The sequence below is a fragment of the Bos taurus genome, chromosome 3 (assembly GCF_002263795.3).
Source record: "Bos taurus isolate L1 Dominette 01449 registration number 42190680 breed Hereford chromosome 3, ARS-UCD2.0, whole genome shotgun sequence".
NCBI classification, from domain to species: domain Eukaryota; kingdom Metazoa; phylum Chordata; class Mammalia; order Artiodactyla; family Bovidae; genus Bos; species Bos taurus.
Genome location: NC_037330.1, coordinates 86603242 through 86623978, shown reverse-complemented (window position 1 = coordinate 86623978; position 20737 = coordinate 86603242). Strand labels below are relative to the sequence as shown.

Sequence of the window (20737 nt, the reverse complement as noted above, 5' to 3'; positions counted from 1 at the left end):
GCTAAATTTAGTTAAACAGCTTCCAGGTGGGGTGTGGACAATGGACCATTTACAAACAATAATCTGTTGGGCAACCTGTCTCCCCCTATTTGCAGCTTTTGTCTAGACTTCCTATGGATATGATCAGGGTGCTGTGAGTCAGGGAGTGTGAGAGTGTTACCAAAGCTCCAGGAGCTATTGTGGGTGTGAAAAAATGAGCAGATGCCAGGAAACCACAGGCTGTCAGTGTTCAGAGGCTGCAAGTCCAGGGAGGGCAGGAGAGAATTGAATATACCCAGGCTTGTTGGAGCAGGAGGGGAATGCAGTGTTCCTATCATTGCTTCTCACCCACACCTACCAAAAGCATCAGAATTGAGGTACAGACCCCCGGAGCCTGGGAGTCCTGCTGCTACCCGCGGCATTGCTTAACTATGGGGTCAGTGACGGTCCTTCTTTATCTACTATGATGAGTGAAATCCTGGGGAAGGATTTCTTCTTTCACTTGTCATCAGTAAAGCAAATCTCCATAGAAAAGGTTAAGAATCCCTACCTTTGTTCTTTGGGACAAAGGAGGTAGAAATGTGTGACCTTGGGTGGTTATGATGTTCGCCCTTCATTAAGAACCACTGATTTGAATTTACTTAGTTTCCATAACTTAAAAAAATAATAACAGCCAATTTTTATTGAGTACTTGCTGTGTATCTATATATCAAGGTACTGGTATCAGGTCTTTTTAAAAAAGATATATATATATATATATATATGTATGTATGGGGGGTGGGGGCTTCCCAGGTGGTGCTCGCGATAAAGAATCCGCCTGCCAGTGCAGAAGACATAAGAGACATGGGTTTGATCCCTGGGTCTGGAAAATCCTGTGGAGAAGGGCGTGGCAACACACTCCAGTATTCTTGCCTAGAGAATGCCTCGGACAGAGGGACCTGGCAGGTTTGCAAAGAGTCAGGCATGACTGAAGTGACACATATATGTTGAAGTACAGTTGGTTTACAATGTTCTTTTAGTTTCAGGTGTACAGCACAGTGATTCAGACATGTATATATTCCCTTAGGTTATTACGGAATATTGAGTACAGTTCTTTGTACTGTTCAGTAGGTTCTTGTTGATTATCTATTTTCTGTATTGTAGTGTGTATATGTTAATCCCATATTTTATGGGATTAATAAATCCCGTAAAAAATCCTCTAATTTGTCCCTCTCCTTCCCCTTTCTCCTTTGGTAACCCTAAGTTTGTTTTCTATGTCTGTGGGTCTATTTCTATTTTGTCAATAATTTCATTTGTATCTTTTTTTCAGTGAAATTCCACATATAAGTGATATCATATGATATTTGTCTTTTTCTGTCTGGCATATTTCACTTAGTATGATAATCTCTGGGTCTGTGTTGCTGTAAATGGCGGTATTTCATTCTTTCTTTGGCTGAGTAATATTCCATCACACACACACACACACACACACCCCTACGCGCACACACACACACCCCTACACACACACACACCCTACACATACACTCACCCCTACACACACACACACCCCTACACACTCACACAAACCCCTACACACACACACACACACACACACACCCCTACACACTCACACACCCACACACCCCTACCACCCCTACACACACACACACACGCACACACACACACACACACCCCTACACACACACACACACACACCCCTAGATGTGAGTGCTTACACCTGAAAGATAATGGCCAGTATCACTGTAATTTTCCAACTGAGCAGCTCCATAGCATTTCCTTTACTTAAGAGTTTTCTCTGAGACCTAGTATCACTTTTAGAATACAGCAATCTTGGGATGGGATACCTCATTTAAAAACAGTATGATGGTATGTGCTGTGCTGTGCTGTGCTTAGTCGCTCAGTCATGTCCAACTCTTTGGGACCCCATGGACTGTAGCCTGCCAGGCTTCTTGGTCCATGGTGATTCTCCAAGCAAGAATACTGAATGGGTTGCCATACCCTCCTCCAAGGGATCTTCCCAACCCAGGTATCGAACCCAAGTCTCCCACATTGCAGGCAGATTCTTTACCATCTGAGCCACCAGGAAAGCCCAAGAATACTGGAGTGGGTAGCCTTTCCCTTCTCCAGTGGGTCTTCCCAACCCAGGAATCGAACCAGATTCTCCTGCATTGCAGGCTGATTCTTTACCAGCTAAGCTAGCAGGGAAGCCCTATGGTGGTATATTCTTTGCTAAAAAATGTTTGGAACTATAAAAATGCTAAAGAATAGAGATCTCATTTTCCTTGTAATATGACAGAATTTCAGAAGGGTCTCACTCTGAGGGTGAAACTTGTACATTGTTGTTTGTTGTCCAGGGTGGCTATCACTGTAGGTGAACTCTTAATGAATTTCATTATTGGGTCTTCTGAGTATACTGCACCTGTGTGATTCTGGGTGCCTCTAAATTTCTGTCAATTTGATGAAGGTATGTATATTCAGTCTTGGAGTCCATGATACTGTAAGCTCTGAGACCTTGGTGATGGCCAGGACCCACATCATTAGGTACATAAGGTGTCATGGTTTGAAACTGGGAAGATGTGTCTGGTCCAGTCAGATAACTTTGGGTCTCCTGGAACTCAGTGTGTTTGCAGAATCTGATGGTTGGCTTAGGTGATCCATTTAGCTTCTCCCTGGATTAAAACTCTTGAGTCTGAGAGGTAATGGTATTGATCAAAGTCTTGCTTTGACTTCTTGCTTCACCTTTTTTAGAAAAAGTATTATGAAAGTTGAGCATTAAGTTCAACCCTTTGTGATGTCACTTAGTGTCAAACTCTTTCCTTCTTTTTTCACCTCTTCTAGTTAATTATTTTTTAATTTATCTTCTTTTTTTCATTGTTTTCTTCACTTTTCTTCCCTCCCTCTATCTAAATTATTGTCAGGGACCTTTGAAGAGAATTCTTAAATGTTATTAAGAAATTGTAGTCAGGGAGCCCTTTGTTCCCAAGTCATTTAGAAGATTGCCTTTCCTTTTGTTAAATACAAAAAATTGTCAACCTGTATTGTGAAAATGTGCCAGAAACTGTGTTCACCAAAAAAAGCGTCAGCTCTCATTATTGCCCAGATATTATTCTTTTCAAAAGCTAAGCGCTGTCCCCAGGCTTTCTAAACAATCTTCGGCTCATTCATCTTCCTGGTTTCGTTAAATTTTGAACCTCTCTGGGTCTATATAGAGTGGCAGCGTGTCTTTTAAAAATTAATGGGTTCCAAATGCCATTCAAACCTATTTCCGCCCTCAACCTCCTGCTCCCTTCTCCAGCCCTGCCTGTTAGGAGTCTTATATTCTGTATAAATATTGAGCTGGAGATAGTTTCTAAAGAGGTGTTTGGACTTTTAATTAACACTGACAGCCTGTCTGCTTGGGATTTTGCTCTGCTGTCTCCATGGAAAAGTCAGGCAGGTCAGTATGGAGAGGGGAGGGAGGCCCACAGTGGATATGTTCCTGGCGGCTGGCCCTAGAGACACTGAACTCTGAGCCAACCATGAAGTCATTTCGAATTTAAGGAGTCTTGCTAATCCAAGGCAATGTGTCTTAATTTGACAAAGTAAAGACTGCCCGATAAGCAACCCTAACTACAAGTTCTGTGAAACTGGGGGTGTTTGTAAGTTTAGATTGTGCTAGAGAAATGTGGTGATGTGGAAGAATGGGCTCATTTTCTTCTGTTTACTCCCTTTTCCAACCCCTCCCCCTCTCCCCTCCTCCCTTCTCCCCTCCCTTTCTCTTTCTCTCTCTCTCCCTTACTTACTTTGGCCCAATTCAGCCCGGCAGTCTGGCCTCTGCAGTGGCTTGATGTGAAATTTGAGAAACATATGTAGTTTTCTATTTCAGGAAAATGATCTCAGGGATTGAATGTGTCTTTTTTTTGTTGTTGTTGTTGGCTGTTAAGCTCTGATCTTGCCCAGTGTGGTTTCTTGATGATGGGAAAGAGGCTTCGAAATGCTTTTTGTCAGAATTTCATGTCATAAACCTGAAGGCTTGGTTTTTTTCGTTGCCCTCCCGCCCCGGGCCCACGACACAATGTCATCTATTCTGTCAGAAGTGGCAAGAAGTGCACATTGTTCACATTACAATCAGTTCATTGCTGCAGGCACGCACACACATGAAAATGGCCGCTGTGTCTGCCCTTCACAAAAGCTATTTTAAATGTAGTTCAGTGGAGGGCCGGGGGTCTGCATACTGCTGCCCATAAGGGAAAAGGGATCCATGGGGGAGAAGTCAGCCTTTGTTTTGCCTTGGAAGGGCCAGTATTCTTCTTTGTTCTTGAGGTGAGAGCCAACAATGGACCCAGTGCCCTGTAAACCAAACTCCATTGATCCTGCTGTGGGGGGATGTGCAGACCAGCATCACTGGGGCCTGGTGAGAGCGGCGCTGGAGGGGCGGGGGAGGGGGCCAGGCGAGCAAGGCTGCTGGCAAAGGCACTAGCTGAGACTTGGCGTGGTGGAAGGTGGTCTCACTTGTTTTCAGTTGGGTACAATCTACCTTATGTCCCAGGATCTCCAGTGGTATGAGACATGGCCCCAGCCTCCAGGGAAAATGGCTCCCTGACCTGAACTTCCGGAACTAGAAGTGAGCTTCTGGAAGACAATAGCTTGTCCGTGTTCATCTTTGTATCCAGAGAGTGCTTGCTGAATTAATAAGAGAGTGATATGCTCTAGTGGAGGCTCTACAGAGTATGCTGGGAGTACATACAAGGGACTGGTCTACCCACCCCCAAACTTGGGGTGGGGTGAGGGTCGAAAAGGAGGATAAAGCTCAGGAAAGGCCCACCTAGAGGAAGGGAGCTGGCATTCCTGGGAAGTTTGCAAGTTATACTATTTGATTCTTATAGTGTCTCATTTTTGCAGATGAGGAAATTGAGACTTAAGAAACTCCAAGAGGTCAAGGAACATGTTCAAGGTCACACAGCCACTGAGGAGCAGAGGCTGGGTCTGAACCTAGGTTTGCATGGCTTCAAGTTGGAGCCCTTTGCTGTGGCCAGCCTTTCTAGCAGGGGAGAAAGGATGGAAAGCTTAGTGCTTCTCATGCTGCATTTGTCTCCACCTCTTGGGTAGTCTGTAGTGAGCTGGCCGTCTCCTTCTGACTCTCAGATCTGGCCTTTGTCAAAGGGTTTGGAAAATTTTGGTGGTGCTCCTGGTAAAAGAACTGCCTGCCAATGCAGGAGATACAAAAGATGGGGGTTCGATCCCTGGGTTGGGAAGATCCCCTGGAGGAGGGCATGGCAACCCACTCCAGATTTCTTGCCTGGAGAATCCCACTGGACAGAGGAGACTGGCAAGCTACATTGCATAGGGTCACACAGAGTCGGACCTGACTGAAGGAACTTAGTAGGGACACACGAGAGACTTTTAAGTGGTAGTGGAAATGGGCTTCACCGCCACTGTGAAATGAACACAATGGAGCTTAAGCTTCAGGGACCCTTACTCACATGGGCCCCAAGAGTTCAGGTAGTTGATGGGAGTTGTAGAATGTTCCAGGTGGGGAGGGGTTACAATCAGGAAGCATTTCTATGTAGACATTTCTGATCTAAGGAAAAGGGAACCTAAATCCTCGAGGCTCCAGTTATTTAATTTTTTCTTATTGTAAATATTCGATATTGCACCCGATTTTATAGTCATAGTTTTGCATTCCTTTCTTTAAGAGCACCCCCTCCCCCATATAAAAGCTTCAGACCCTTCAAGATGTGGATTTGCCCAGGGAAGTGATGTGAGAGCATCCTTTGTGGAGGGAGGAATGAAACTCAAGGTAGCCGTTGAATTTGGGCTCTGGGGTATCGCGCCAGCCCTGGAACTCATCATGTGACCTGGAGCAAGCTTCTTACCTTTTCTGCCCTTCATTTACCTCTTTGTACCTTGCAGGCTTGCTAGTGGGGGTTGTAAGAGTTCACACATGCGGAGCTTGTAGGACGGCATGCTTAGAAGTCAGTAGATGTCAGCAGCCCCCAGTGCAGTGGTTGCTGTTACTGGTATATGAGACCCACATAGATGGAGCTGAATACCCGAGTTTGCCATTAGAACACTGACCTTCTGAGGGGAAGAGTGCCAGGATAACTTCAGACTTATATTAAAAAGCCCACAGACTATCCCTTAATGCACTGATTTCCTTATCATCTTTGACCGTCATCCAAATGGCTTCAAATAAATTTCATTATGTGAAAAACTGGTGATATTTTCACAGAACCAAGACATGAGCTGTCTTCATCTCCTGCCACTCTTCATCACACACCAGCATTCCAGCCCCGCTAGCTGTCTCGTCGATCCCTAGGCCCTTGCGTGTCTTCTCACCTCTACGCAGACTGGTCCTCCAGAATATCACCTGCCTGCTCTTCTCCCTGCTGAGCTGTTGCTCATCCTTCAGAAGTGAAGTCGCTCAGTCGTGTCCGACTCTTTTCGACCCCGTGGACTGTAGCCCACCAGACTCCTCTGTCCATGGGACTCTCCAGGCAAGAATACTGGAGTGGGTTGCCATTTCCTTCTCCAGGGGATCTTCCCAACCCAGGGATTGAACCCGGGTCTCCCGCATTGCAGGCAGACGCTTTAACCACTGAGCTACCAGGGAAGCTCATCCTTCAGGACCCACCTTAAACATCCTGTTGTTTGTGAAGCCCTCAGATTCCCTGGGGCAGCTAGCCACTCCCTCTTCATTGTTACTCTAGTTTTTCTAGCACTTCCCTCACCATACTGTAATTATTTCTCCACAAGTGTTTTTTTTCCCTAGTAACTTAGGAACCCTTTGTATAAAGAAACCACAGTTTATCCAGCTTTACAGTATGCACAATACATATTAGCTGCAGAGGAATTTGAGGGGATTGATGGTGAAGAGCTTTTCATTCTGTATCGTTAGGGTGTCATTTTTACAGATGAGGTAACCAAGACTGAGGTCAAGGAACACGTTCAAGATCACACAGTTACTAAGGAGTAGAGGCTGGCTCTGAACCCCGGTTTGCATGGCTCTTGCTGTGGCCCATCTTTCTAGCAGGGGAGAAAGAATGGAACATCTAATGCCTCTCATACAGCGCTGTCTGCACGTCTTGTTTGGTCTGTAGTGAACTGGCCACTTCTCTCTGGCCCTAAGACCTGGCCTTTGCTGAAGTGACAGATACTAAGAGAACGTCACACATACTAAGTGCAGAGAAATTTGGGGGAGATTTTACTGAAAAGAATTTTTCTTCATATTTCATTATATTTTAAAAGCCACAACAGTTTGTTTCAGAAGAGCTGTATGGTATAATTACACAGTCATGTTTTTCTGCTAGTTTTTATTCCACTTGAAGAAATGTTCTTAATGTCTGATTGATCTCCAATTTGAAATGACTTTGTAGAGTTTTCTCTTTGTTTCCCTGCTTTCAGCCCTCTGATTTAAGGATGTGCCTTGTAAACAACTACTTAAATAGTGTCGTCTTTTGTTCTAGACTGTAACTTAGTACAGAACATTGCATGTTTGGTCTACAGCTCTATCCCCAAGATCTAACACTGGCATTGACACAGGGTAATAGTTCTAATAGTTCTAGAAAAACTATTATCTCTCCTAGTAGAAGAAAGCTATAATAATAATATTAGAAGTAGTTTATACTGATAACAGGGCTTCCCCAATGACTCAGCAGGTTAAGTATCCACCTGAAATGCCGGAGACACAGGAGCCGTGGGTTCAGTCTCTGGGTCAGGAAAATCCCCTGGAGAAGGAAATGGTGACCTGCTCCAGTATTCTTGCCTGGAAAATGCTATAGGCAGAGGAGCCTGGCATGCTACAGTCCACAGAATCACAAAGAGTCAGACACGATTAAGCAACTAACAAAATAAAACAAATACTAATAATAGTACTCAACATGTGTAGGCACTGTTGTGAGCACTGTAGATATACAAGCCCCGCCAGTCCTCCCCACATGCACCTGTGGGAACCCGAGGTTCAAAGAGGCCAAGGACCTTGTGTGAAATCACACAGTTGGTGAGCAGCAGAGCTGGGATTTGAACCCAGGCAGGCTGCCGTGTGTGGGGTCGCACAGAGTCGGACACGACTGAAGCGACTTAGCAGCAGCAGCAGCAGCAGTCTGAAAACAGCAACAAGAAGTCTGGCCCCAGAATGCAGACTTTTTACCACAATGGTGTACTGTCTCTGCTTAGTATTAACTAGCTCAGCACTTGTTTGTTACCTGATTATTAAGGGAATCTCTTAGATACCTGTTTTTCTGAAGTGTTCATTTGTTAGGTGATTATTTACTCTAAACCAGTGGTTCTCAAAGCATGATCCCCAGACCAGCAGTATGAACATCATCTGGACATACATTGGAAGTGCAGATTCTCTGTTTTCACTCTACCTACTGAATTAGAAGCTCAGGGAGCAGGACCCATTCATCTGTTTTGATCCCAGAGAAGCTTCTGATGAGAACCATGGTCTAAGACTAAATAATTTTCTCTGGAATTTTCTTTCCCTTTCTCTTTTCACTTCTCCTTTCCTTTTCTGAGTAGAAAATAAGAACATTTAAAATTTTTCCCTAGTTTATTGAAATATAATTGACATATGCTGCTGCTGCTGCTAAGTCAATTCAGTCGTGTCCGACTCTGTGCGACCCCATAGATGGCAGCCCACCAGGCTCCCCTGTCCCTGGGATTCTCCAGGCAAGAACACTGGAGTGGGTTGCCATTTCCTTCTGCAATGCATGAAAGTGAAAAGTGAAAGTGAAGTCACTCAGTCGTGTCCGACTCTTAGCGACCCTATGGACTATAGCCTACCAGGCTCCTCCGTCCATGGAATTTTCCAGGCAAGAGTACTGGCGTGGATTGCCGTTGCCTTCTCCAGTAATTGACATATGACATTACATAATTTTAAGGTGTACATTGTGTTGATTTGATACAATTACATATTGCAAAATGATTACAAGGATTTCCCAGGTGGCTCGGTGGTAAAGAATACACCTGCCAATGCAGTAGACACGGGTTCAGTTCCTGGGTCAGAAAGATCCCCTGAAGAAGGGAATGGCAACCCACTTCAGTATTCTTGTCTGGGAAATCCCATGGACAGAGGAGCCTGGTGGGCTACGGTCCATGGGGTCCCAAAGAGATAGACACAACTGAGCACTCATGCACACAGGTGTGCCTTGTGTTGATTTGATACAGCTACATACTGCAAGATGATTACCATGGTAGTATTTAAGATCTACTCTCCTAACTTTCTAGTATATAATAAAGTATAATCAACTATAATCACTGTGTTGTATATTAAACCCCCAAAACTCATTCATCTTATAACTGGAAGTTTATATCCTTTCACCAGCATCTCCCCATTTTTCCTACCTCTAGCCTCTGGCAACCACCATTCTGCTCTGTTTCTCTGAACTTGGCTTTTCCGGGTCCCCACACATAAGTGATATCGTACAGTATTTGTCTTTTTCTGTCTCACTTAGCACAGTTCACCCATGTTGTTAAGTGACAGGATTTCCTTATTTTTCCTGGCGGAATAATATTTCATTGTATATATACATATATACGTATATCTATTTATATACCACATCTTTATCCTTCTATCCATTGGCACTTGGATCATTTCTACATTGTAAATAATGCTGCAGTGAACATTGGAGAGAAGACAGCTGTTTTAGATCCTGTTTTTATTTCCTTTGGATCTAAACCCAGAAGGGAAATCGCTAGGTCATATTTTAGTTCTGTTTTTAATTTTTTCAAGAAACCTCCATGCTGTTTTCCATAGTGGCTGCACCAGTTTACATTCCCATCAGCAGTGCACAAGGATTCCCTTTCCTCCACTTGCTTGTGAGCACTTGTTATCTTTTTTTGATACTTTGATTTTTTTTTTCCCATGGTACATTTGACTTTTCTTAAAACATGCTTTTTGAGTATCTCACCACTGTATAGCCCTGAGTTTTGCGACATTTATGTGGGAGACTCACTACTAGACTCTGTGAATATTTTTGCTGAGGTTCCTGAGCGGCTTTGAGATTTGGGGTGTGTCCATAGCTTGATGCTTTTCTTTTTTCAGTACTGACAGATTTCAGAATCTGGGAACTGAAAGAATACAAGACCTCCTCCATCCAGCGCTGCTCTCTCAGGTTCCCCTGACTGGAGGGTAAAGAAGTTGCCAGAGATGGAGGGATAATAGAAAAGGGGAGGTCACAGAACCAGTGGATGGGGGAACCAGAGATTCTTGCCATCACACTTCTCAGAGAGAACCTCAACCCTATGGCCTCTTGATTTATACACAATAGCAAAAAAGAATACTGGACTTCAAATTGGACTTGGAATCCTGCTTCAGCCTCTTTGCATATGTGATTTTAGGGAAATAACCTTGCTGAGCAGCAGTTTCTTCATCTGTAAAATGGGGATAATATTACCTACTTAATAATGATTATATGAGGATTTTAAATGCTCATATTATGAACATTTAACCTGTAATAGTTGTTGTTGCTAATAAATTCAGTTGTCTGAGTTAAAATCTGCAACTTGGAAAACAAAATACTGTATTGAAAGAAGTGGTAAGAGCTAGAGCTAGTCACTAGCATCTTTACCAGAGCATTTCCTAAGAAAATATTTGTAAGTTTTACAGGGTGGCAAGGACTCCACACAGTGGCTGATATTCCCAGGAATGGAGTTCTGGGATGTTCAGATCTAGAGAAAACCATGCCCCAGGTGAGATGCTTTATGTCTTCAATCTCCTAGTTTTCAAAAAGTGGTTTAACAATGTCATGATTTAGTCTTAAGGGTGGCAGGTGGGGGGGTTGGTGTGTGTCTGTGTATGTGTGTGTGTGTGTGTGTGTGTGTGTGTTAAAGAGGCCATTGGTGCAAGTCAAGACCTAAGGACTGTAAAAATATTGATGCAACTGTCAGAGGTACATGGCATTTGACCTTCTATTAATAAAGACAAATTACCACATTTCTGTGATATTTGAGTCTGCAAGAACTTCACTTAATTCTGCTGATATCCATTGCACAGCTACTGGGGCCACAAGGACGAGCAACACAGGGCTGTGTTTCTGATTTATGAGGTGGAACAGGAGTCTGATTTACCAAACTGAAAGTCAGAGAAGTTTCAGATAGCAATAGAGTGAAATTTCCTGAGTGATAACAACCACAACAGCAACTCAAGTATATTTGGCACGACAGCAGGTTTGGCCAGAAGTCATCTGCAGAACAAAATACAAGCGAGGGGGAATAACTAGTAGCTGGTGGTTGTTGCTGAGTCACTAAGTAGTGTCTGACTCTTTGTGATCCCATGGACTGTAGCCCTCCAGGCTCCTCTGTCCATGGGATTTCCCAGGCGTGGGTGGCCTTTTCCTTCTCCAGGGGATCTTCCTGACCCAGGCATTGAACTTGCATCTCCTGCATTGGCAGGCAGATTCGTTACCATTGTGCCACCTGGGAAGCCTATTAGTAGGTGAGCACACGTAAATAGAGGGTGAGGCAAATAGTGAGCTGATTAAACTGGAAGCAGAAGGACCTTGAGGGAGGTTTTTTCATGGGCCTTTGCAAGATGTAGGGAATGGAGTGTTCATGATGACTGTTTGCTAATATCATTCCACCTTCAGGGATTGTTCTTTTTCACCCAGATTTTAACAGTGGGTCATGGCAGGATGGCAGGGTAGTGCACTCTATATTACTTAAAGACATTTCAGCTTACACAGGGCAGCATTTTTACTTTTCACCCTCACCTTTGAAGAGAGCATTCCAGAATCAGCTCATCTAAGCCTCCAACTTCAAAGAGAGCTCATTCTTGTTTGACAACAGTCACATCCACTTTTGCCAGTTCTTTGACCTTTAGAACAACACGCACTCAGGTCTGACCAGAGTGCATGTACAACATGCACGCAACATGCACCCTGTCAACTATCTAAAGAAGTCCATGCAGATCAAGGACGTGATATTTTCAAGAGCACATCTAAAGGACAGCGACCCTTCTAATTTTGATCATCCAGGACTTTTTTGGGGGAAACCAGCTGCTGCTTCTAGTCTTAATGAGATGTGACTTTAGACGGGTCGATTCTGTGGGGCCTCAACTTACATTATGATCCTGTACCCTTTTATTAAGCTACACATGGTGTTTTTAGCCACTCATGTCAGCATTTTTCTCCAGCTGCAGTCAATTTTATCTCATTCTTGTTGATCATGATCACTTGACTGAAAGTATATTAAAAAAGGGGGGGTTTCAAAGGCCATTTGCCATGGGAAAATAGAATATGGTGACCTTTTCACTTATGTCCATTTGGGGTCTTTTGGGCCCAAAGGTCTGTTCACATGTGGCTTCTGGGACCATTCTTTGGTATGTTTCAGGCAGTCCAGAGATCTTGAAATTTTGCAGAATGAGAAAGGAAAATTAAAGCGGAGTCTGACTCAATTCAGCTAGAACCTTGTTGGCTAATTAGGGCAATAAAATTCCTGGTGCAACTTGTTTATGTCTGCAAAATAGTAATAATATTACTTTATGTTTGTATAGTTTTTATCTTCTTAAATTCAAGCAGAGTCCCTTTTTGTATGCCCTATGTTTCCAAAATATATCTGAGATATTGTTTGTGGTTTCAAAATGCAGGCACATCATCATGAAGGATAAATGAGTGTAGTGTTGGGAATAATATATTATTGGAATTATCTAAAATCAGGACTGAAGAAGCCTGTCAAACTTCCAGTAGCTGTGAGGCACTTTTTTAAAATCTCAATTTCTTTATATTGTGGGGATAATAATAGTAACATTTTCATAGGGTTGTTGAGACCTTTGATTGTGTTAATATAGTTAAAACTTTTACATGGTAATGCTGGCACTTTGGGTGGTGCTAGTGGTAAAGAACCCGCCTGCCAATGAAGAAGCCATAAGAGACGCAGGTTCGATCCCTGGGTTTAGGAAGATCCCCTGGGGAAGGAAATGGCAACCTACTCCAGTATTCTTGCCCGGAAAGTCCCATGGACAGAGGGGCCTGGTGGACTACTATCCATAGGGTCACACAGAGTTGGACATGATGGAAGCAACTTAGCAAGCAAGCAGGGCTGGCACATGATAAATTATCAGTAAGTACTATTGTTTGTGTTGGTTTTGCTGCTGCTGCTAAGTCGCTTCAGTCGTGTCCGACTCTGTGCGACCCCATAGATGGCAGCCCACCAGGCTCCCCTGTCCCTGGGATTCTCCAGGCAAGAACACTGGAGTGGATTGCCATTTCCTTCTCCAATGCATGAAAGTGAAAAGTGGAAGTGAAGTCGCTCAGTCATGTCCGACTGACCCCATGGACTGCAGCCTACCAGGCTCCTCCGTCTGTGGGATTTTCCAGGCAAAAGTACTGGAGTGGGGTGCCATTGCTTCAGGTTACATGTGCTTTAATTTGCTTCCTGGGGGTCTCAGAGGCTGCTCTCCAGACGGAGGCGCTAGGCTGGGCTCTCCTGCAGTGGGCCCCCCATGCCAGCCTTGCATGGCCATGTCCTCGTCCAGGCTGCCTGTGCCCTCCACGAGCTCCTCGTAGGTGATCTTCTCGGTGAACGGGGTTTTAGAATCAGTCAAATGTGAATTTGAATGCCCACTCTGTCACTCACAAGGCATATAGTACTGGGCAATACTGATAACGATCAACATAGCTGCCATTTATTGAATATAACTTATGCTGCCAATCGTAATATTAGGTACCTTACATTATTTCTCTCTCAAAACTTACTTTGACTTTTCAAGGTATGTATGATTATACTCATTTTATAGATGAGTCAAGTCAGGTTTTAGAGATAGTAAGAGACTTACCCAAAGTAACAGAGCTAGGTTAGTAACAAAGCTGAGTTCTTATTCTCAGTTAACTTCTTAGTTAGGTTTCCCCAAGCCATGGTTTTATTATTTCTAATAGGAATAACAATAACCCTTCATTGGGATTAGATATTGTACATAAAGTGCTTGGTAACTACTGGGCACTCTTTACATGATGCGCTGTGATCGTATCATCACCTTTGATTACAGCTCCCATGCAATAGAATTTGTCTTTTTTCTATTCCTCGTATTAGGTATATATCTGTAGGGATTAAAACAAAGTTCTTAAGGATGGATTCTTACAACATTTCTGAGAACTTCAGAACTTCAGAATCTCCTGTATGATTTGGGGCTATATTTGGTGTCTGGGTATCAGTGTATATGAGTACTTGCATCCAGTCTAGAAGTAGATGGATGGGTACTAAATCCGGGTGCTATGTAAGGAAACTCACAAATGTTCAGGATCGTGGACTTGAACATGAAAACATCTTGGCCTCAACATTTTGCTTTTCTGTTTATTCTGGAAGTTGTTAAGAAAACTGGCTCAGCTGAAGCCAAGCATTTGGGAACCGAATAAGTTTGGATGGGTTGGGTCGAGTCAGCATTATGCATACATATTTTGCATTCAGAAGCAACAGTAATCCTTCAGACTGGTATGTAAAAATGTAATGTATTCCATGATGTTTTAGCTTATGTCGCCTGTCTTAGTAAGTCAAAACACTTTGTAAAATTGGACTGCAAACTACTGCCCTATTTCTCCCTTTCCTTTTGGCATCAGAACCTTTATATGAAGGATTCACACCCACTTCCTTCTTTTATTCAATTACCCATTCGTTACTTAACCCCCTACAATATGGTTTCACCCTAACCACCTACCTTGGAGGACACTGGTAATTCCTTTATTGTGAATTATGTCATAAACACCCATGCCACACATAGCTTCTCATCGAATATCAGGACCTCTCTCCAGAAACACACTTTTAAGAAATTGTCCTCTTACCACTTACTTTAAAGTTTGTAATTTTGAAGATAAGTTAGTAGGGGCAAAATATATTATTGTACATAATTTTGAAATTTTTCTTCCTTATAAAATATGGAGATCCTGAGGTTGACATTCTGCTTTTAATTAATCTTTATAAGATATGAAGCAATCCTAAGTCAAAGTACCCCTTAAAAGGCTTTTGACATAAATGGAATCAAACCTTATATGTAGTTCTTTATTATTGTTTTATGTTATGAATGTTAGGACCAAATAGCACCATAAAGATTAGAATTACATTCTCCTTGTTAATAATATCTTGCTTTATATGATTTAACTTTATATGGCAGTGTTCTCTGTCAATTCAAGTGTCTAATGCTGTCTCTCTTGACGTATGATTTAACTATCAATCTGTCAATGTAAATTATATTTCTTAATTGTTGATTTGGTACATAATATTAGCAGTTTTCCAAATCATCGTTAATAGCATTTTTCTTTTGTAATAATACCTGTACATTTATATTTAAACTAACTGGTACATCTTGAACATATAATGCCCATAAAGAGATTTTTTTTTTAAACTCTAAGTTTGATCTAAATTGCTTACCATATTTAGAAGTGATATTATGATAGTAACATTAAATCCCAAAGCTATCTTGTCTTACTGACATGTTTACACTGTATAGAGGTGGTGGAGAACCTCACTGTGGTCATTATCATTGGTCACACCTAGGTTAGGTGATGCTAGGCCTGGTGTTGAAACAAGCAAGGTGAAGACTGAGGCCAAAGATGAAACTCACAACGACTTGGGATAAATACTGTCATCATGCTAAACTTCAGGGTATTCCTGATTTTTTCCCCACTTTAGAGATGTGGAAAATGTTGTGGGACTGAGATGTTAAATAACCTGCCCAAGGTCACATGCTTGTAATTACTTGCCAGAATTTAAACAATAAAACTCAGACTCTTAACCACTACAGTCCTGCAAGACGCTCAATAAATATTTGTCAATTAAAAAAATCAGTTCCCTCAATTCTAGAAATGAAGATAAATGATCATGTCATACATTATGATTCACTGTGAAAAATGTAACTGCAGAGTGTATAGTACAGTAAGAAATGTGAGGAACAATGAATTATGGTGGGATTGGAGGCAGAATGGGGAGAACAGTGTCTCAGGGAGGAGGCACCAAGACTGGGTTCCAGGCCTTTCCTTTGAGCTACAGGCAGCCTGTGTTTCCCTTGCCATGGGACAGACGTACTCTTTGGTGTGCTTGTGTGTTTACTCATCCTCACCTCCCACTGGACCGTAAGCTCTCGAAAGATGGGTCCTGAGTCTTATATCTCCATCATTTTCTACAGGAACTGGTACCTAACAGGTATTTAGTAAATACAGAATGGTGAATGAGTGAGCTTCAGGGGTGAATACAGTCCTCATGGGGAGATAGGACATTACAGCCAAAGACTTGAGCATGAATGAAGGTGTGAAAACTCACTGCATGTTCAGAGAAAAGTGGGTGCTATGGAGTGGACAGGGCATGGAAATATGAACTGGGGTTTTGTGAAGGGTTGGGCTAGTCATCTGTGCTTATGTAAGCCATGGTTAAGGGTGATAGTCTTCAGTTTCTTGAGTGCATGCCTTTCTTCAGTACATCTTCATCTTTTCAAGAACAAAGAAGACCAAAAACTGGAATATATCACGGGAATGCAAAAGATCTCTTTTCATATCCCACTTCTGCTACTCATCATCCGTGTAACATTGGACATGTCACCTAGCTTTGTTGTCCTGCTTATTACAGAGTATATTCACTGAAGATTTGTTGAATGGGCTAATTAGTATAATTATATCTTTTTGAAAGTAGGCTTTGAGGAATTTGGGATAGAACTACATAAAAGACCTAGTACCATGCCTGATATTTATTCACTGAGTGGGAGACACAGCTTAGGAATTTCTAGGTGAGAGGGACTGGACGTTTAGACATGGTAGCAGCTGTATGGTTCACAATGGCCAGTCTGCCTAGAACAGAACTAAGCTAGTACTAGCGTGGGCTAGGGGCGCTCAGATCCTCAGCAAGATGGACTATTTATTGAAAGGAGACGAGGTTTGTCGGGGCTCATCAGGTCAAGGAAAAGGCTCCAGTCTCAATGGAACCCTGGAGGACAAATCAAGTGACAGCTCAGATGCTCAGATCCCAGCTGGTAAAGAAGCCACGGGTCTAGGAAGCCTGAGAGTGGGGAGCCTGCTCTGCTGAGGCCTTGGACTCCAAGCTAGGACATGGGTAGCACAGTTAGGTCCAGACTACCTTGTGTGGCTGAACCTAAGCCTACTGTTTGCCCCCTGCTGTGGTCTGGATAGGGCTCATCTTAAGGATTGTAGGGTCACGGAAGAAAGGAACTTAATGCATTTTGATTGTCAGAAAACTAAAATAGGGTGTGCATTATCAGTGAATTGGATGCTTTGGGAAGTTTGGGAAGTTTAGAAGTGTTCTTAGATTTATGAAGCAAAATATGGTTTTTCTTTCCTTTCTCTCTATAAGTTGAACCAGAGAGCGACATTTTTCTCTATACTAATAATACTAGGCCATGTTGTATATATGGCCAATGTATCAATTTCGAGAACTCTTAGTTTCTTTACTTGTCATGCATCTATCAAAGTCCTGCTGTGTGTCCTGCCTTTAAGGGACTCTGAGATGAAACCAAGCCTCAGTCACATTGAAGTGCAGTTAGCACCATAATGGAGGTCCTGTAGGTTCTAGATTCTGCAGTCGCAAAGAGGTGAGTGATAAGCTCTATCCAGGGAATCAGGACAGTCCTCATGAGATAGGAAAGGAATGAGCAAAAATTTACCAGGTGGGGTCATGAAGACCACCTGGCAAACAGACAGCATGCGCAAAGCCATAGGTATGAAAGACTCTGATGTTTCTGCAAAGGCGGGGCTTGTTGACATAACCAGAACATAGGGCGCATGTTAGGAGCATGTGGAAAGAAGACCAAGACGTCCCCATGTACTTTACTCAGGCTTTGGGCTTTGTGACACAGACTGCGGAGCCACACTTCATGGCTCTAAACCCTGGCCCCACTGCTGTGTGCCCCTGGGATCCTGGGCAGGCACCTTGATTTTTCTGTCCCTCCATTTTTCATCTGATGAAATAATAGGACATGTATCATAGTGTGGATGTGAGAATTTGAGTAATAACAAGGAATTTTGAGTAATGTCTGGCATATTGATAATTATGATTATTGTATAAGATATAGAATCATATAATTAACAGTGATTTTTGTTCTTAAGGGCTTCTCAAGTGGTGCTAGTGGTAAAGAACCTGCCTGCCAGTGCAGGAGACATAAGAGATGCAGGTTCGATCCCTGGATTGGGAAGATCCCCTGGAGGAGGGCATGGGAACCCACTCTAGCATTCTTGCCTGGAGAATCCCATGTACAGAGGAGCTTGGTGGGCTGCAGTCCATAGGGTCACAAAGAGTCCAACATGACTGAAGTGACTTAGCATGCACTGTTCTTAAATCATAACCTGTAGTCAGAGTGGAACACTCTGATAAGAGTGATGCTAAAGAAAGGTCACTGTCAGCCCTGTGGAATGGAGTGTGACTTGGAACACAGGACCTGGGCTGGTGGTGGGCAAGTATAGCAATGTCCTCAAGGGGTGTTGGAGGTCTGACCTAACATGGTGGAAGTGGAGGTGGATCTGGCAGATGCTGGAAAGGTAGACTTGCTCGAGTCTGGTGAGCCATTAGATGAGAAGGTGAGAACCCTCTTTTCTCAGCATTCAGGAGTTGTGCTAGATACATGCTGATGCCAGCGTGTTCATATTTCAAGGTACCACCATGGTTTTTATGAAAGCTCTGCCTCCTGCATTGCCAGTTGAGCTCACATCCATATTGTGCATGCTGGGCAGCGTTCTCTTCATGATGTTTTCAGCCGACTTAAATGTAACCCTTGATGATGACCATATTTACATAATGTGTGGCTGGTGAAATCATGGAAGATTGGAATTTCCCATTTTAATTCCATTTTAAAGATGCTTGTTAAGCAAAAGGATATAATTCATTTTTCAAACTGCTGAAATGTTATTTTGGCCTCTTGAATCAAAGGCATTCCGCAAGTGTTTTCTTTATTACATGCCTTAAACTTTAATTAGAATTTAATTATAAGATCCTGACGGAATGAGTAAGAGGAGCAGATGGGACAGTAAAAGCAGCTTAGTGAAGGAGGATTAAAGATTAAAAGTTGCTTGTTAATGGCATAAGGAATGAACAGAGAGCTAAATTACTATGCTTTTCTGCTAGGCTAACGCTTTTCCAGTTCTGCAACTTAGTTTTATCCCTAGTTTGAAGCTTAAGAATCTCATAAATTTAAGTTTTTTATTTTATTTTTCAATCATTAGAGTAGGTTTGTGCATCTAAAATAAGCTCAATAGACACTTGTTACTTGAAGCTCCATTCTTAACCCAGAAGGGGCCTTTACTGCTGATAAATATTTTTGAATACAAAGATAGAAAGCAGTACCCGAGTACAGACTTTTCTCCCTCTCTTGCTTTATAGGTTAAAAAAAAAAGAGATGTTTCAGTGGATATGTGTACAGTTGTGCTTCTAGAACTTGGCTGGACTCATGTCATTTTTATAACATGTACCCAGGGCTTCCCTGGTGGCTCAGATGGTATAGAATCTGCCTGCAATGCAGGAGACCCAAGTTTGATTCCTAGGTCAGAAAGATCCCCTGGAGAAGGGAATGCCTACTCCAGTATTCCTGCCTGGAGAATTCTATGGACAGAGGAGCCTGGCGAGCTACAGCGCATGGGGTCACAAAGAGTTGGACAAAACTGAGTGACTAACACTGGGAGATGCAACAGCTCTGAAACGGGGAAGGAACACTGGGCCTAGGGTCAGAGTCAGCACTTTATAACATGCTCTTGGACAAATAACTTCACCTCTCTGATTCTCTTCCCTCATCTGTAGAAAGTATTATTTTTTTTAGCTTTTTTTTTTTTTCCTTTTGTCTTTTTGTCACTTAGTGTGCTGCCATGAGAACGCCTCTACATGGGCAGTAATTCTGAATGTTCTATTTGTTTTAATTTTTTGGCTGCATCATATAGCATTCAGGATCTCAGTTCCCCAAAGAGAAATCAAACCCCATGTCCTCTGCATTGAAAATGCAGAGTCTTAACCACTGCACTGCCAGGGAAGTCCCTGTAAAAATTAATATCTAATTCCCACTTTAGTGTTCTTGGGAGGTTTAAGCTAAATGCAATAACTCTGCAGTGCTTACTAACCCTACTTGGGCAGTGCTTCTCCTCAAGAAGCTAGCTCAGAGACTAAAAGGGAAAATGAACTGATAAATAAATTGAGATGATATAAAATCTCATAGTAGAGGTATCTATACAGTGGCAGAGGGATCACTAATCACTAACACAGACATTTAGAGCCAGGAGATAATGTATATATAAGGATGTTAGCAATAGAAAGTGCTTTACAAATATAAGCCATTTACCAGTATGAGGTGATAAAGTTAGGGATCCAAACCTTCTGATTATTCTCAAATTAGGTAGAATATTATTTACAAACAGGTAAAACACAAAAGTGGTAGCTCAGATGGTAAAGAGTCTGTCTACAATGCAGGAGACCCAGATTCCATCCCTGGGTGCGGAAGATCCCCTGGAGAAAGAAATGGCAACCCATTCCAGTATTCTTGCTTAGGAAATCCCATGGACAGGGGAGCCTGGCAGACTACAGTACATGGAGTCGCAAAGAGTTGGACCCAACTGAGCGACAAACACACAAAACAAAGAAGAGATAAAAACATGCAAAATGATGCTTAATTCTTCTGGCACCTTGTACAGAAATTTGTACATAGTTCACATCGTTGGGGCTCAAATAATATTTGTTGAATTGATTTGAAAGAGGCTCACATTTTCTCATGAATCAGCTTGAGCATAAGGAGGTTTTGCTCAAGATGGGTGAGGAGGGTGTGAGTCTGTGAAGCCCAGGGAGGTTGTTTGGGGAATGTTGTCCATTC

At 42.7% G+C, this 20737-nt stretch overlaps 1 protein-coding gene and 1 non-coding gene across 11 annotated transcripts in view; one reads left to right on the top strand and one right to left on the bottom strand.

Annotated features, from left to right (window-relative positions):
- Window positions 1-20737, top strand: part of FGGY (FGGY carbohydrate kinase domain containing) — a 523600-nt gene that overhangs the window by 94020 nt on the left and 408843 nt on the right. The window lies entirely within an intron of this gene.
- On the bottom strand, window positions 6500-6571 carry TRNAC-GCA (transfer RNA cysteine (anticodon GCA)). Its single transcript has one exon. It is a non-coding gene; the product is annotated as a tRNA-Cys (tRNA).